Raw genomic sequence first — 16,529 nt, forward strand, 5'->3', positions numbered from 1 at the left:
CACCTTGGCTCCCAAATTTAGAATGAGAGTGAATAAAAATGACGAGATGTGTTTAAAAATATTTAAATGGAGATTTTTTTTTTTTGTCGTAGGACAAGAGGCCAAGAAAACAGAGGTCAAAATGCTGAAGAAATGCACTTTGAAGAATTGCTTAATATACAAAGCTTGAATTGGAATCCTGATGGGAACATGTCCTGGATGTAAAACTTTTGGCTAACTAGATAATCACTAAGAGCCTCAGATTTCTTTCTGTTGTTTGTTTTGTTTTGCTTTGGTTTTGGTTTTGGTTTTAAGCTACAGAATAGAGATTATAAAATCTATCTTCCAAAAGGATTATATGAGTTAATGTATATAAAGAGCTTAAAATGTATGTTATGTGAGAAAGTGTATAACATTGATTATTAACTCTCAGACACTGTAGGTTTTGGGGTCTTTATGTCAGAAGACAAAGAGCAAAGACAGACAGTGGACAAGGGCCAGCATACTAGGTCCTACATACCTTGCTGGCCCTGAATTCCAAAGACAGTCCAGAGGGCAACCATTGTGGAGCTTTTCAGACTGCTGGGTTGGAAAACACAAGATTCTAACTAAAACTGTAGCTAATATGCCAGACACAATAATCCAGCTAAGATGGTTCCATCATTATCTATTGATATTCTCATTCTATTGCTTCAGAAAACAAAGCTCAAAGAAATTAAGGAACTAGCCCAGGTACAGGCAGCAAATGGGGGGTATGGACCTAGATGTACTAGAAGGAAAAGCAAACCCAAGAGTAGGCGGCAATGGGTAAACAGTGGGTTCTGCCTGTTATGCGTCCTGGACACTGGCTTCCCTCCAGGGTGTCCCTTTTGTGCTTGCAAAGCTGGGGTTAACCATTCTTCTAGTCACACCTTCCCTTTAGCACCCTACCTTTCCTCACTGGGCCAGGATCTGATCCTCTAAGCTGGGGTTTGGGAGAAGACCAAAGCTTTAGCACAGAAGCAAAGATAAACAGCAGGACTGGATTCCAGGAGGGTTAAGCTTGAAGGAGCGGGATGATCAGAAGCAAGTATACAACACCAAGACAGCAGCCAGGATCATTTTTGATTTTGGTTTTTGCCAAACAATACTTGAGTGCAAAGGGTTAAAATTGAAGAAGCCAATTTTGACATTATTAGAAAGGGCTAACACAAGATCTGGAAACAGCATGCAGTGTCAGGAAATCAGGAACTAAATATACTCAGGAATGAATTAGAAAAGCAGGAGTAAAAGCAGAAAGTGAAAAGGTCCAGACATTTTGTCTTAAACAAGGGGATTCAGACACACTGGTAAGTGGAGGGAGTGACCCAGGGTCAACCCTCAACCAGTGGTCGACAGAAGCCCATGGATTCAAACTCCTTTGAGGGCACAGTTCTGAGAAGTACAGATGGAATAGTCCCTCACTGCCTATAGCAGTAACCTCAATAACACACCTTCATATTGTTTCTTTTTCCTCTTCCCCTGCCTCACTCTGCCTGCTCTCTCATTCTACAGTGTCTCTAATGAGATAAGAAACTCATGTCTGGATGTCCCATGAGCCATCATTTCTGCTGGTAATTTATAAATTATATTATAAAGTATGTTCAAAAAGACACCATAACTCCTACTTCGCCAGACCCACACACACACAACCACCTCTTGGTATGGTAGCCTTCAAGCTCTACAGAAACCCAGCCAAAAGGCAAAGAAAACCACACCATCATCTGCCCTGTCCTGGAGGAATATACACTGCTCTGGGTGACTCTGGATTACTACAAATGCCATCAGAGCCCAGATCCAATATGGTTAGTGTACATTGCTACAATATAGTTATATACATTGCTTAGCATTGCATTGACTAGGGTATAAAAAAGAGGGAATCATTTGGCTTCTTTAGCAATCCTGCAATTTGTGTATTATTGTGATAAAATAGAATTTGGAGTTCTATCCTATTTCAGTTAACACAGAATCTTTCCTGGAGAGGGAAGACCTTCTCAAAATTGGCAAGCCCTTGGATAGGCAAGTCTACTGAGACAGCCAGGACAGAAACTGGTGCAACAGAAGTTAAGTGTGAATAGGAGGCAATAGATAAAGAGCTCTATGGATTTGATGACCAAGATTTGCCTTACGAGCACTGCAAATGCCATCAGAGCCCAGGCCTAATTCCTCCCAGTTTGCAAAAAGTCTAGGCAGAGAGAATGCTCCAGGGTAAGAGTCATGTCAGAAGGCCCTCCGACCTTGCCTTACCTTGGCCTCCTGCTGAGAGGCCAGCAGAGCCTCTCACCTAAGCAGAATATGCACCCCTAAGTGCTGTTCAACAGCAACAGCAGACTCGACAGCAACAGGAGATGGATGACCTTTGTCAGGTCAAGGAGAACTACCTTGAAACCGCCCAACCAGAGGATTCCCTGATGAGTCTGAACTCTGACATCTGTGATTCTGGAAGAGAACATTGGCATGGATCTATGACCTCCTAAGTATATATTTTGTTTGTTTATACCTGCTGCAAAGACATACCATACATACTTTTACAGATTTCCTCAGATGAAACAAAATATTTATCAAATCTTTAACCATTTTAAGTACTTATTATCAAATGCTTTATATCTGAGGTAGTTTATAATGATATGTATATAGCAAAGGACAAAAATGAGAGGAAATCCAGACAGAGGATAAATTGGGAGACAATAATTAAGACAAAACAAATGCAATAGATAAATCACCAAATAGCCTAACACTTTTAAGGGAGAAGAGGGATGACCGCAAAATTAGGGATCAGGTAATAATAATACAAGCACTTATAGAGTGTTTATATATGCCAGTCAATGTCCCAAGCACTCCTAACACATATTGCTTCAGTTCATCTTCACCACAACCCTGTAGGGGAAGAACTACATTTTTTCGCCTTTTTATAGATGAAAAGGCAGGAAAAGTAAGGTAATTTTACTGAAGGTTACACAGCTTGTAAATAGTGAAGCCAAGATTAAAACCTAGGCAGTGTGGCCCCTCAGTCCATGCTCTCATCTACCAACATACTGTTATTGACCCAAAAAGGGAAGAAATTAGAACACAAAGATTTTGAAAAGAGTAAAAGAGGTTCTCTGAACAACACCATACTAAAAATTCTGAAAACATAAAGATGTTCTTATAAGAAAATGCCTACTACTAAAATTGACGATGTAAAAGGAGAGGAAAACTAATCTAATACCATAGGGGAAAAAAATGAGATTATTTGTCACAGAAGTACCCTCAAAAACCTGCCAGACCCAGTGCTTTCTTACAGTAATTATTTCAAATTTTCAAGGAAGATGTAATTGAGATACTATTTCAAAAATTCCAAGCATAGAAACAAAATTTAAAAGGTATGTAAATTATTTTTGGAATCTCACATAGACTTAGTACTGATAAAAGGAAGACAGAAGCAGAAAACAATGGGTGGATTTCATTTAGAATATAAATATAAGCCTCCTATTAAAACATTAAAAATTCCTATCTAGCAGTTTACTTAAAAATAACATGAAAAACAGGTAGCCTTTGTACAAAGAGTGCAAGAAAAGTTCAACACTAAACTGTCAGTGGAAGTCATTACAGTCAGAGACTAAACGAGAACAGCTGGATCATTCCAAAGGCCCCTGAAAAATGCATCTGAAAAGAAACATCCATAATGATCTATTTTTTAAGCTTTTAGTAAACAAGGGATAGAAAGAAATTCCTTCACCGTGGTCAAAATATTTTTCAAATAAACACAAAAGCAAATATCCTCAACAATGAAACACTAGACTCATTCTCATAAAACATGGAAGTTAACAATCTTCCCTTATTCCATTGTAAACACACCTACTAATAGAGGAGAATAGAAAATCCAGATACATCTACAGATAGTGGAAGAGGGTAATTTCAAATAAATGGGGATGAATGAATTATAAAATGAATATAATTGGGACACCTGCCCTCTGTTTTGGAAAACAGAGACCCTACCTCACACCACAACACAAAAAAAATAAATTTCAGGAGCAATAAAGTTTAATGTAAAAAATCCAATACCATATTTTAAAAATTATAATATTTTTATCTTGAGACTTCTTTCTAGGCATGAACTGAAAATTAACAAATCATAAGGGAAAATATTAAAAGACGTTACATGTAAAAATTACAGCTTTTGTTCAAGAAAATACACCATAAATAAAATTAAAAGACAAAGAGAAATTATTGATAAAAATACGTGTAGAATACATGACAGATTTAATATATTTAGTCAATATAGAGTACTTTTAATAAAAAGATGAAAGCCACAGTTCTTAGAAATCAAAAGACAGACAATTCATAGAAGTACAAATAGGCAATAACTGTAAGAAAAATGTTTGAACCCACTCTAGGCAATAACTATAAGAAAAATGTTTGAACCCACTAATGATCAAACGATAACAATTAAAACAACAAACTGATAATCACTTGTCAAGAATTCATAGGATTGTTAATGTCTAGTGTTGGGGGGATGGCAGTTAGGGACTCAATTCACTGCTTATGACAGTGTAAACTGGTACAATTTTTCCAGACAGAAATCTGGCAATCTACAACAAATTCAAAATATGCATGCCTTCAAACATGGCAATTCAGCTAGGAATGTTTTTAAGGAACAAATCTAACAGTCAATGTATGATATACAAAGATATTCCTGAAGAATTACTTAAAAGGATGACTTTTTAAATTTCATCTCATTTCTTCCTAGCTTTATTAAGATATAATTGACATATAACATATATAAGTTTAAGGTATACAATTTGACGATTAGGTACATGAATATAATTGTAAGGGGATTACCACAAAAGGTTAGTTAACATCTCCATTCCGTCACATAATTACAGTTTTACATATTTGTGTGGCAATAACATTTAAGATTTTTTCTCTTAGAAACTTTCAAGTATATGACACAGTATTATTAATTAGTCACCATGCTATACAAAACAATGGCATATTTAAAACAACTAATTGTCCCTCAATTTATTGGTCAAATTATGGGGTTTCCATACTATGAAGTGTTATTCACTTGTTTGGAAAACTAAGTGGATTGATACTTAGAAAGTTGTTCATGACAAACTATCACTTGATTAAAGTCAGCTAGAAAATAATTAATAACACCATGCATTTTATGCAACTAAATGACCTTTTTCCTAAGTCTGAAAAGGTTTAACCAAAAAAGAAGAACAGGGCTTAGAAGAATACAAACCAAGTTACATAAACATGATTGTCTATGAATGGTTGAATTATGAATATTTTTTTCTTCCTTTTGTTTCTATAGCTTCTGATTTTTTTCAATATCTATATGTCTTGTAATAATCACTTAAATGTCTTACAACCAAAGAATCTAGATTAAAATACCCATCTTTTCTTTCCTATACACTAATGATGAACTAGCAGAAAGAGAAATCAGGAGAACAATTCCATTCACAGTTTCATCAAAAAGAATAAAATACCTAGGAATAAACCTAACCAAGGAAGTGAAAGACCTATACCCTGAAAACTACAAGACACTCCTAAGAGAAATTAAAGAGGATACTAACAAATGGAAACTCATCCCATGCTCTTGGCTAGGAAGAATTAATATTGTCAAAATGGCCATCCTGCCTAAAGCAATCTAGAGATTCAATGCGATCCCTATCAAAATATCAACAGCATTCTTCAATGAACAGGAACAAATAGTTTTAAAATTCATATGGAACCACAAAAGACCCCAAATAGCCAAAGCAATCCTGAGAAGGGAGAATAAAATATCCATCTTTTAATAGACCCATAAACATTAATAACAGAAAACAAATCTGTTTTTATAGCAGAATACTGTTTTTTGTTCCTATAGCAAAATACACCAACCTTCCTAGTATTACTTTTTCATATTTAGGATAATTGATTATTCCCTTCTAAAAATGTAAAATCAAGGGACACAGTTAATACAAAATACTTGATTTTAGCCCTCATATGTTAGCCTTTCAAAAATAAAATTGTAAGTCTTTGCACAGGTCAATTTGTTTTTAAAGTAACATGGGTGACTCACTGTTGGTGTCCCACATATGCTATTGATTGGCTGGCTCATTTTCCAGCGCTGTAGAAAAATGTCATAATCTAATGACACACTAGACTATGATGACAGAGTAATTATTAACTGGGTGAATTAGAATTATAGGAAAGTTAAATAAACATGGGTGAAATAAAGGATCCTGAAATCGACCACAAGAATTGTGTGTAAATGTGGAAGAAAACAGGTTCTTCTGTTCTTAGATGATAGCTGGATACTTCTGCAATTAATTTTTAAAGTTTCAAATCATGTTCTGGAAGCACTCAGCATCAAAACAAGCTTGTTATTTTAATCTCTACATTCATTGAGTCTTTCTCCAAAGAAGCTGCCAAACCCAGCACCAGCTGGCCCCTTGGGAACAAGACTAAGCTAACAGCAGATTTCTTTTTGAACTGTTAATAGATATTAAGAGGATAGAGTTGAACTAATCTAAACCTTTTAAAATGGAATAACAGGTTTACCCTCTTTGAATTGTACAGTAAAAATCTAAAACATTTCCATTTTCTTCCCCATAAATGCTAATCTCTTTTAAGTGTTCTGTTTTTCTCCTGAGCAGTAATTGTCGATAAGGCACCTAGCCATTCTCGGCTTTCCCTTGGCTGGGTCTTCTCCTGTTGTCAGAGTAGTCCTTGGAAGCATTAGTGAAGCCTGGATAAAAATAGGCAGAGCGGCATAGCTTGTGGCACACAAGGTCCATTTTCTTACCTACCTTCCTGCTCTCCATCTACAACAGCAATGAAATGTACATAGCTCAAGTTGATAAAAAAAAAGTAAAAATATGTATGTTTTTTGGATTGCTAGTGAAAATATAAATTGGCCCAACCATTCTGCAGAGCAATACATAGCAACATTCTTTAAAATCTTCATGCCCTTTGACCCAGTAATTATACAGAACATTTTATATTCAACTAGGGTCAGCACAGCATTATTTGAGTCGAAGGAGACTCATTCTTTTGCCAGATCTTTTCTAACTTTGATCAGGTGGTACTCTCAGAATATAGTCACTAGTCTATAAACAATATTAGAGCCACAGTTGACTGAGCAATGCTTCAGCCTAATGATCTCCAATGATTCCCAACCAGAGTCCTAAGAGTTGTTTGGTAATGTGGGAGAAGGCTTGACAGTCCTAGAGGGTGGAACCAGGCATGCTACATGCCTACAATGCCTGTGTTATTTCCATATAACAAAGAATTGCCTTGCCAAAAGTACCAGTAGCAGAAACTGATGCTCTGCCCAGACCCCTCCTCAAAGCCAAAGCACCCACCCCCTAGTTGTTGGGAATATTGTTTGTTTATGGGTCACAGTTATGTCCCTTATTAGGCACTGTCCAAGTTTACTCCACCTCCCTACGGAGCAAACCATAGGTGGTATCTGGCTAATAAAGGATACAAAGGCCTGCCTCCTCTGCTTCAACCTGGGACAACTACACAGGGCCTCCCCATCCCTAAAGCTCCCTATAGGATTGGCTAAGAGGCCTTAGCTGCTATCCTACTGCAAGTCAGATTTTCTCTCTGCCCAATCCTGCCTTCCTAACTTTGTCACAGGAGTTTCTCCTATGAACATATATCACTAAAACTTCTACAGTCAACTCCCCTTAGTTCTAGACATCTGCTATCCACCAAAAAAGGCTTTCTTATCCCCAGCGTTCTTTTCCACACCATTTGACAATCTTGGGATACGTGTCTCTACCACAGCAGATTCCTCCGTTATGATCATCTGTTTCCCGAGAACCCAATTTATGATAATCTCCAGAGATAAACTGCTTTAGTCCAGCTCATTTTCCAGGGTGAAGATCATGTTCAAAGTACACATGCAGCTTGTTTGCACACTGTTCATTATACATACTACATATTAAAAACTGTCAGAACTTGAGAAATTGGAAGAGAACTGAAAAAGACAGAAAAAATACATTAAAATATTTATTGTGGGAGATCATAAGTACCCAAGAAGAAGAAAGCAGAACAATAACAAAAGTATTTAGATTTGACTATATGGATAAATGGTAAATAATGACAGAGCCTTCAAATCAATATTACTAGTCAATGCCATGACAGAAATCAAGAGGACTGCCCAAATATCTGTTTGTGGAAGACTGTCAACAGATTCCCCAACCACTATCAGTCTGCCTAAACCTTTCATATTTACCATTTTGCAAAGGAGCTGAAATATAACTAGAAATTTTCCTCTTAAAACAAAGAGCTGGTGGAATAGAGAGACTTACTGATTCAGGTGAAAGTGAATAAACATGAGCAGTAAGTCAAATCCCCCTCAATTACAACTCATTCCTCTTTCCTCAGAAAACATAGCTAGTTCTGGATATCCACAATCTACCAAAAATGTCTGTCTTATCCCCAGTGGTCTCTTGCATGCCATTCGACAGTCTTGGGAGACATGTCTCTACCACAGAAGACTCCTCCATTCTTATATTAACATAGTTCTTAAGTATGGTATTATAATATTTTTATTTTTACCCTGCCACTTTTACACTTAAATATCTTTGTTCTGTTCCAAGTGAAGAAATTCCCGCTATTATTTTCAGGAATCATGTAGAAAAAAACTCCAGTAATGCTGAAAGTTCCAGTTGTGGCCTAACCACCACCCTTCCCCACCACAAATAAGCAAAGCAAAATACATAGATTTTGAAAGATATTTTTTAATGTAACCCCATTCTTGGAATGCAAAAATAAGTTGAAAATTATTAAGACTTTCTATTTTTGCCATAAAAGAAAAATTGCCTTTTTCGTATTGGCTTTCTTAATTTTCTCAGAATCAAAACCAGTATTTCGAAATGCAGGCAATAAAGCAGATTGAATGAACGGAGTTACTGTCAAAGCCAACATGACCAAAATAATTTTCCCAAAAGCCTCATTTGAGAAGAATTTTATATTTTAATGTGGAAACTCACACAAGTCCTTTCGGTGTCTAAGCATCCCAAAATATTGTGATAAATACTTAACATTTATTTTAAAACATTTTGAAAGATACATTTACCCTATATACATCCAAAAACAATCCTGAAAAGGATATTTTTTTTTTACTTACATTAAAAAAACTTTCTCCATTCAAAGTCTGAGAGGCACCAAACATAAAATACTAGGTTCCAATGTATTAGCTCATGATATGAAAAGATTTTGTCCTATAGCTTCAGGAGAAAGTACTGACTAGAATTTCCTATTAATAATTTTATCATTGTCTTAGTCATCTATATGAAATACAATAGGAAGGAGTCAGGACTTAACTCTTTAGAAGTTGAATAATGGCAGCATTTACTGCCAGACCCCGCTCTGCTACATACACTCTGGTTTTACATCAAAGAGCACCATGGTATCATTTTAGTCATCCTCTGATTCATTGGCCACACTCTCTTCATATTGCATAGGTCATGTGTTTAATTAAATCTGGAAAAAGTAATAAGCATTCTACATTTGGGGGTAGCAATATGGGCCTCCTCCTGTGTTAAACATATCCCAGTTTATAACTAAATCGACGATTCAAAGGCTAAACTAGAAAAGTCAGGACAGCTTGACTTTGTTGGTTTCCCAGTTGTACAGCTTGCAATCTCTCTATTTCACCGAGGTAGCAGGGCACCATAACAGGAACAGATTGCTCCATCAGCAGAACAAAAACTGAACCAACAGCAGCCTTCTCCAAAACTGTGATTTTTTTCCAAATGTGCATGCTCTACTTAGGGCTAAGGTTATTTATTCAAACCCTAATAGAAGTTATTGTAGCCACTAGCTCTCAAAGTTGAATTTAGCGACTGTTTCTTTTCTCTCTTCCCTAAAAGATCTGGTCATATTCCTTGATCTTTTTCCTGACTATTAGGTTCTGAACCAAATATCCTCTTGTATCTGTGTGAAATTGTGATTTGATCACTCTTTTTAGCTTGGCATTGTTCCACAAACACTCACATTAGAAAATAACATTTCCTCAGTAACCTAACAATTATGATGTGGTTCTTCTCCATTAGGTCACTTTTAAGACCAGTTCTATGATTAAAGAAACAAAAGACTGGAAACCCTTGGATCATGAAAATTGCTTTCTGATAGGTATTCTTTATTAAATCTCTATTAAATCATCCCTGGCTTTCCATTGTCTTTATTATGAAATCTAAACTATACTTCATTTGGCTTATAAGCCCTCCACCATCTGCCTTTTACTTACTCTTCCAAGGCCTCATTTCCCCCTTGAACTCGAGCTTCAGCGTCAGAACCTTCTTCCCATTCTGGAAGGCACCAAGCTCCTCCTCCCTGCCTTGGAGTCTGCACACACTTCCCTGCCTAAAAACTCTTGCTCAAAGTATTCCCACCCCTTTTGTTTGCCTACCTCCTTCTCATCCTACTTCTCCTTCTCTGATACGTGTATATATATATATATATATATATATATATTTAATTTGTCAATGTCTGATTGAGTTAATGTTCCCATCAAAACATATATCTGTCTCAAAACATCTCCCTTCCTAGGATATTCCTATAAAGATGCAAATATGAATTTTAAGAGAACTGACAAAGAACTATTTGCACATAACAAACTTAGTGATGTTAATAATATCATGCCCTCCGTGAATATGCCAGGGCAGAGAACAGAGCTCCAAGGTAAGAAATGAAGGCCTGGATGGGGAGTGACCTTCAGGCCCTGATCATTTATCTGTATTAGTGCTACCAAACACGGGACCACAGGTGGGTGCTTTCAACTCTCTGTTATAGGGTAGTGAGGAAACAGGAGTTTACACTAAAGTGTAAATCCACACACTGCTTTCTTCTTTGAGAAAGTCTTGTTGCCAAAAAGAAAAAGTTATCTGAATTAAATAGTGTGTTTAGTGACTGTGCATAGCACTGACAAATAGAAGGCTCTAGAAAAGGAATTAAACATAATAGAAAGGAACATACAAGCAAGAAGAAACTTACTAAATAAAAATTTCTTGTCTTCAATTCTACTTAAGATCAGGCTTTATATTATATCCATAACTGCATTCTTTTTTCTCCTACCTATGGCATTCTAGACCTGCTATGATACTAACTAGGTAAATAAAAAGTCTCTTATTTCAGAAAACATGGTTAAGACACGGACATTATTTTGTAATGAAGGGGCTGCACTAGATCAGTGGTTCTCAAGTGAAGGTGATTTTTCCCCTCAGGTAGCATTTAGCAATATCAAGAAACTTTGAATAGTCTGGGGAGGGGAGGAGGAAGGTGTACTACTGGCATTTAGTGGATAGAGACCAGGAATACTGGTAAACATCCTGTGATACACAAGACTGTCCACTCCCACCTCCCCAAACAAAGAACCATCCAGTCCAAAATGCCAATATGCTGAGGCTAAGAAACCTTGCACTAGATCATTTCTAAAGTCCCCTTCATGTCTAACATTCTCTGCTTCTTTATTTTGATGTTCATACAAATTGTATTCATTTGAGTACTCTAGTGATGAGCTGGCAAAAGTGACTTATTTACCTAAAGTCAGTTTCTGCAATGAAATATATTTAGGCCACGAAGAGAATAGGGTAATATGATTTCAGTATAAATTCAAAAATTGAAATGGTCACAATGCTCAGCAAACTTCCATGTTAGCAATTTATTATAATTGATAAAAAAAAATTAACAAGGGAAAAAAATGCCAAAAATTTCTGCCTAAAATGACTTATTTCTCTTATCAGCTATTTGTTTAATTCAGTTGTAAAAGAAGCTGAAAAACATTCAGAAACCTAGATTCAGTCAGCATCTCTGTCCTGATTTACTACTGAGCCATAAGAAAGATTCTATATTCTGGGATTAATTTTTGTTTGTTTTTACTGGGAAACAGAGATACTACTTTAAGGCTAAAACCAAGAACACTCGACACAAACATAAGATGGTTTATTGTATTACTTAAAGTCTTTGGTTCAATTTCGTGCAGTTAAAAAAAAACACTATTATGAAATCATTTTTACTCTGACATTCTATATAAGTGTTCTGCAAACTCCTTAACACTAAATAGAATGATTATTCCTTTTATGTAGAGTTTATACTGTATAGCAAAATTTACTTTTTGTATTAAGATATGAATTCTTACTGCACATAAAAATTGTTCCTAGACGATTTCTAGTGTTTGCCTACTTAATGATATCATTGTGTTTGTAAGATTCACCAGAAGTCAGATTTGAGGCCCCTATACTTTGATGAAAGAAAGACCAAAAATGCTCACAAAGGATGTCAGTTGTGCTCCTAGAATTACTCCCTTCATTCAGTCTATTCCAGCTTTCTCAGCTGGCACGTGCACACTTGAGAAGAAGAAAAAAGAAGCCCTCTAGCTCCCAGGATGATCTCTTGTCTCTTGTTCTTTTCTGCAGAGAGAAGTGATCTTGTCTCTGCATCTTCCACTATAGTTTTGTTGAGTGGTTCCAAAAGCACTTATCCCCGAATACTTGGCTAGTGCTCTTCAGTGTTCTTCAAAGTCATTAGATCTTTTATGTTCAGAGCCACAAAAAGACAGGGTTTTGTAAGCCTCATATAAATATTAATGACTACAGGTTAAGCATCGGATGCAAAATGGCAATCAGGATTTGTATTTAAACTTAAAGATGCAGGATAGAAATGTTAAGCTCATAGGCAGAACTGCAGACTAGATCTCAAAAGGCATTATGGATAACTGGACTGGTAACAGATAAGTTTCCAAGTATATCATAATGAGTAATAAAATCAAAATAAACACTGGCATACTTGCAAAAGAAGGGATCTTGTCTTGACCAATTAGTAGAATGCAGTATTTAAGAGAAAAGTCTCTGAAATCCCAACTGTGTGGTGAGTAACTTAATCTCTGTACATTTTCATTTCCACCTCCATTTTAAAAGTACTTACTTCATAGAGTTAGTATATCGAACGAGTCCACATGTTAATGTGTTTTCCCAGTGCCTGACACAGAGCATGCCTTTAATATACATTCGCCATTATTCAGAAATATGATTCAGAAATTACTCAAAGGTCTAGACCCAAGGTGGGCAAACTACGGCTGGCCACCTGTCTCGGTGAACAGCTTTCCTGGAACACAGCCATGACTCATTCATTTACATACTGTCTGGGGCTGCTTTTGAGTTCTTGTGACAGAGACCATACGGTCCGCAAAACCTAAAATATTTGCTACCTAGACCGTTACTGTTTCTAAGGATCTGTCACCCTAAAAAAAAGAAGACAATAAACAAGCTGGTAATCATCAAGAAGCCAAGCACGAGTTCCCTCTGCTTACACATGTCCAAAGGTTTTTGCAAGGGCAACCCCTAAAGGGTTTTGATTCGAAAGGGGAAGGGGAGATGAGACTGGTGAGGGAGAGAGAACATGCACATCCTTCAGGGATGAGGGCCAAAAGGCCTTTCTTCTTCAAATCCTAGGCTCTTGGAAATGAAAGCCAGCATTCTGACTGTTGTCTCCCTTCAGTTTTTAAAATAAGACTACTTTGGAAGTGTTCTTGAGAGACTAGAAAATATTGAGGTTAAAAGCACAAACACTGGAGCTAGGTTTGTTAGGTTCAAATACTGGCTCTACCATTAACTAGCTGTGCCACCTTGGCAAATTAATTAATCTCTCTGTAGAAAGGATTAAATAAATTACTAAAAGCACCTCCTTATAACATCAGTAATCCATTTCTAAGAATGCTCACCAGACTGCATTATTTTTAAATTGAGAAAATCACAATGTGCGTCTCACCTCCCACACCCACTTACACACACCTTCACAACCACTGTATCCTGACTCCCTGGTAACCAGTTATGTACAACACTAACCCTTCCTTACATGTGTGCCAGTCCTTTTGGCACAATGCTATCAACTCCCTAGAAAGAAACTAAGGAAGTAAAACCGTGCCTATTTATAATTATAGAAGTATCATTTCAGGTAAGATGTTCAAAATCTCTCTCTTATCTCTAAACATCATTAACATGTTTATTAAAAACAGTTGCTTTTAAGTAATATCTTCTTTTCTATTTAGCTGCTTTTCTCAATTGCTCAGCTATTTCACTACTTCCTTCAAAACTTTGGCACTGCACAGTTAGGCAAACAAGGCAATACAGGAGGCATTGTGGGGAGTATGTTCAGAGCCAGCACACGAAGACGGACGGGGTGGGTTGCCCTGAGCACAGCGAGGTGAGACCCCCTCTAGAACCTGTCCGATGCAAGATGCGCAACATTATGGCTTTTCAAGATATCTTCTCCTTATTCTTTCCATCACTTTGGAAGAACTCTGGACTTTTTCTGCCCAGTCTTTTGTTAAAAATAGTATTGAGTTTGGAGTATCTAAATATACATTTTTTTCAAATAAACAATACCTGAGAGGTATGTAAACCCTACGAAGTCCAAGGGTTAAAACCAAAATACAAGTCAACGCACCGCGGGCCCAGCCCTCCAGGGACCCCAGCGACTGCGGCTCGCCGGCGTCCCGCGTCCCTCGGCGCCTCCCGCGGAGCGCACGCTCTGCCTGCGCAGCGTCGGGCGCCTCACCGGCGTCTACCCAGGCCCCGCCCCCCGCGCAGCTCGCGCTCCTCCCCGCCCGCGCCTCCCGCCCCAGCAGCCACCTGGGGCCAATTCCCTGCGCGGCCGCACGCCCGCAGGTGGTCTGAGCGACCCACAGCTCGACGTCCCACCCCTGGCTGAGGCTTTGAGGACTTGACAACGCCCGTGCAAACACCCGTCAGTGCCCTCAGGGTGTAAATGAGTGTTTCTCAAAGGCAGAAGGCCTTCCCATGCATTGGAAGGTGGACATAGCTACAGATAAAAATAGTGGCCATGCCAAGCTCAGATGTAGCTGTACTGACCAAGGTTACGGACAGTACTTCAGTAGTAGCCTGGTTAGCTCTAAAGTCGTTGTAGGCCTGTGGCCTCTTACTCCGGCAGCCAGGACTGCTAGAAAATGGATGCAAAGAATCTAGGTAAATGCTGGAAATGGGAAGCACAGATCTATAGGTCACTCCTAGGTCAGAGCCCCATCTCTGGGTTCCCTCTTTGGACTAGACACTGGAGGGCAGCCCATTCCCGTGGGCACATGTGGAATTGCTCTCCACTTAAGAGTCATGCATAAAAATGCAACCAGATGTAAAGCATGATTATAATTAATAATACTGTATTGTGTGTTTGAAAGTTGGTAAGAGAACTCTTAAAAGTTCTCATCACAAGAAAAAAAAATTGTAACTGGTGAACTTAAATAATGTTATATGCTAATTATATCTCAGTAAAAAATAAGAGATGTTCAGAAAAGCTTGCAGGGACAGACTGGCTCCTTCCAGCTCTGTGATGCTCTGTTTTCCACCTGCCTCACTGATCATCTCCTCAGTGACTGGGGAGTTGAACATCCAGGAGAAACCAGACAACCTTTCTTATTATTCTAGGTGCCCCATGTTCCAACTTTTAGGCATGTTCTCAGTCCTACCTCACACATCAACCCACTATTTACACCCGCCTACACAACCACCATATCCTGACTGCACAATAACCAATTACATACACTAACCCTTCCTAGGAGTGTTCCATTCCTGCCTGGGGCATTCAGCACAATTCCTTCTTCTTAAAATGAATTTTTAAAAGTTGGGAATACAAAATTAGAGGTGTGAAAACTGACAGCAAGACTTCTGGGGGCCACCATGATCTGTGATCCCTTATTAGTCTAAAGCTAAAACAGAAGTGAAAGAAAAGCCTATCTGAAACTAATAGAGTCAGACTAGGAGTGTTGGGAAGCTGGGGTGCAGGAGGGGTGGAGTATGCTATCTAGGTTTAGTGGCATTCAGGACCTTCAGAAAAGGAGTACAGTGTCCAAGCAGTTGGAAAATCCTAGGCCATCAGTTTAGAGTCCCTCCCTCTCTAGTCTCTCCTCTTGTGAGATTCTGAGCCTCATTCTTCAGTGGGAATGGGTATTATTTTTCTCACCACTCCTCACCAGTCTCCCCAACCATTGCCAATGGCCTGTTATTCCCTCATCAATAAACTCATCCCCAGAATCAGAGTAATTATTAGCCCTGCAGGGCTTCTGGCAGATAAGTGTTAAGTCTCCCTAATACCAGATGTCCACTTGGAGAGGGAGAGAAATAGGAAAGGGTGAGAATTTACCTCATATTCTCATTGCCCACAATGGTTACCTTTGGGCATTTTTAGAACATTCCCATGTAGGAAATGAAAGGCAATATCTAACAAAAATGTATTTTCATTCACGAAGAGCATTTTCCATGAAATATTTATGGTACTGAAAATTTCAATTTAGCACAAAATGACTTTTACTCTTACTCTGAAAATAAATGATTAACCCAAGGATTCCCAAATTTTCTTGGTTCACAGCACCATCAGTATCCCAGTAATCTTCCTACAGCACCTCTAAGGCCAAAAGAAATACCTAACAATTTTATTAGATAGTTAAGTATAATAACTTGATAGGTATTTATATACTAAGAATTTTTTAGCCTTTGAAAAAATAATACACATTAATTGAAAGAAAATATTTGTAT

At 37.8% G+C, this 16,529-nt stretch overlaps 1 long non-coding RNA gene across 1 annotated transcript in view; it reads right to left on the reverse strand.

The window, feature by feature from the left end:
• LOC130679680 (uncharacterized) overlaps positions 1-14,445 on the reverse strand; it is a 76,446-nt gene extending 62,001 nt beyond the window's left edge. Inside the window, exon 1 of the long non-coding RNA XR_008993217.1 lies at positions 14,367-14,445. This is a non-coding gene — a long non-coding RNA (uncharacterized LOC130679680). The remainder of the gene's footprint in view (positions 1-14,366) is intronic.
• Positions 14,446-16,529: the final 2,084 nt, after the last annotated feature.

Source organism: Manis pentadactyla, chromosome 1 (genome assembly GCF_030020395.1).
Source record: "Manis pentadactyla isolate mManPen7 chromosome 1, mManPen7.hap1, whole genome shotgun sequence".
Classification (NCBI taxonomy): domain Eukaryota; kingdom Metazoa; phylum Chordata; class Mammalia; order Pholidota; family Manidae; genus Manis; species Manis pentadactyla.